The sequence below is a fragment of the Sinocyclocheilus anshuiensis genome, unplaced genomic scaffold (genome assembly GCF_001515605.1).
Source record: "Sinocyclocheilus anshuiensis isolate Anshui unplaced genomic scaffold, SAMN03320099.WGS_v1.1 scaffold1193, whole genome shotgun sequence".
Lineage (NCBI taxonomy): Eukaryota > Metazoa > Chordata > Actinopteri > Cypriniformes > Cyprinidae > Sinocyclocheilus > Sinocyclocheilus anshuiensis.
In genome coordinates, this window is record NW_015549615.1 from 33672 (window position 1) to 36540 (window position 2869).

The window sequence follows — 2869 nt, forward strand, 5'->3', positions numbered from 1 at the left end:
CGGCCATCACGAGCACCGGGCGCGTGCCCGTATCGGCCATCACGAGCACCGGGCGCGTGCCCGTATCGGCCATCACGAGCACCGGGCGCGTGCCCGTATCGGCCATCACGAGCACCGGGCGCGTGCCCGTATCGGCCATCACGAGCACAGGGCGCGTGCCTGTATCGGCCACCACGAGCACCGGGCGCGTGCCCGTATCGGCCATCACGAGCACCGGGCGCGGGCCCGTACCGGTCATGATAAGTTCTGATGGTTTAAAGGTAAAAGAGATGTGATGGTTAAAAGATTATGCACATGAGTTCCTAATGTATCTATATTTGTTGATGATGATGACGAACGAACGTTTTTGTGTAACTAAGTAGTGTAATGTTATCTAAGCCGTCAAAGTCCGATGGAAATGTAACTGTTGAATGTTAAACAGTTAAGCAATAAGTGCTGTGTATACTGATGTGTAACGTTACATATGCAGGTCAGGTCTGTTGTCCTGTACGTCGGAACTGCGTTTATTAGAGATGAACATTGATTGTTGTGAGAGTTAAGCTCCAAACAACACCCGAGGATTTGGGAAAGTTCTGATTGCCTCCAGCTTTCATAAACTGCACTGAGCTTCTGCAGGAGACGTTTTTGGGAGAACACAGCACTTCACTGACACTTTAGTGACACTCAGTGTTCACACAAACACAACAACTTACCGCATAACATCTCCTTTAACCGACTGATCACGAATTATTAGTTCTTTATCACTTGTATAATAGCAGCCTTTTAAAATGTAACTAGTGTTCAGCTATTACATTATTCAGGCAGCAGAGGGCGCTATACTGTCACATTCAGATGAACAGAGCTTGAAGCGGTCATCAGCTGCCTTTGTTTGGTATTTTGTGCTGTTCTCCGAGGTCCACTTATAATGATATCAAGATTTTTACATAAAAAACATCATAATTTTATGTTAATCTTTTAGATTAACTCGTGGGAGGAGTGTGAGGGGAATTCATCAGGGATTCCCCTTTAATTGCCGAAACTGGTGCTCTTTCAGTTATGGGTGCCCCCGGATTTTTAGGGGACCCCCGCCCCGGACCAGACCGCAAATGTACCCTCGTCTGCACGCCACTGTTTACAAGCACATAGTAGAGTACACCCACAAAGACTGTTTTACAAGAATAATAGCAATTGATATAGTTTGGGAAGGGTAGGGAATGCAAAGGCCCCAAATGCAGGTCTCAATCAGTAGCAAATAAGTCCCACTGTGTCAGAATCAATCAGGGCCGGAGTGGGACTCATTCTCAGCCCTGGAGCTTCATGCCTTAGACCGGCCCGCTTTAGTTCACTGACTATATTAAAATAATGTAATTAAAACCTCAGTATATACAGTACATCTGCAAATACAGTAGCCTAAGTGTTGCTTCTCAGTGAAGTTCAGAGCAGTTAATAACAGTGTTCTTTACAACAACACAGTATCAGGATCTATTTTCTGTAAGATTTAGTGTTTATAAATATCAAAAACCTGAAATGAAAAAAGAAAACTTGGGCATAGAAAGTTATATTGAGACTAATGTGATCATGTTTGCTTATTCACACACTGTACTACAACTGCTGATTCATCTGCTATCATTAATGATCTCAGGGCATTTTTCATTGAGCAGGTCTACACCATGCTCTTCATTAATATTAATTATTCTAATTCTTATATTCGCTCAATGACAATCCTACCTGTCCATTCTGGTGTGTTGGGCTCATGACTGGTGCTTGGTAACGTTACTGCGCCTGGCTCTTCACTGTTAGCAGCAAACTGAACTAGAGCCTGCTGCTGAAGAGCTACAAGACAAAGTTTGATGCATCAACATGAACGCTGGTTTGCAGACAACCTTGTTTTGTACAGCCGCTTTTCTTTTTATAGTACTCTGGCCTTTTCAGCGCTGTCTTTGCGCTTTCTATTATCCTTTTTTTAATCTCTGATTTTTTTGCTTGCATATCTCCAACAACTGACGTTTCTTTTTCTTTTTTGTGCACAAGGTGCCGCTGTTGGGGGAGTCAGAAGATAATTGCAGCACTGAGGCCAGGCATTATGATGCAGCAGCAGGAACCCAGGACCCACTGCACCAGCGTAAGGTCTGACAGCGGCTCTGAGGATTTCATCCTGGTACCTAACAGCAGTAAGAGAACCATTGGCTAACAGGTGGAGGACTGTGTTATCCTCCACAGATATCCCTCCCCAGACCATTACTGACCCACTGCCAAACCGGTCATGCTGGATGATGCTGCACACAACATGCACACCTGTAGCCTGCTGGAGGTCATTCTGTGGGGCTCTGGCAGTGCTCATCCTATTCCTCCCCATAGGAGCAGATATGGGGAGTTGCTGTTGCTCTTCTACGTCTCTGTCCAGCTCTCCTCGTGTCTCCTGCATGCTCCTCAAACTGTGCTGGGAGACACGACACGCTTCCTCATGACGGTACGCATGGATGTGTTATCCTGGAGGAGCTGGACTCCCGGTGCGACCTGACTGGGTTACAGGTACTGCCTCGTGCTACAGACAGTGAGGAGAACCCTAACCCTAGCTCAGATCAATCAGTTTCAATCATAAACACAACACCAGCCCTACTTGAAAGAAAACTAGTTGACAAAAAGATTGAAACCAATATTTGGTGATAATACAGCATAACAACAGATTGACAAGCAATTTTGAAAGGTCAGTCATTTTTGACCGGGAACAACACAAGTGTTAGAGGGATTTGAACACAACACAAGGGTTAAACAGCATTGCCTTGAGAGAGCACGTGATTGTGTGTGTGTGTGTGAGTGTGTGTGTGTGTGCGCGTGTTTTTGTGACAAATGAGGACATACATTTGTATAATGACAAAGGTATGACATA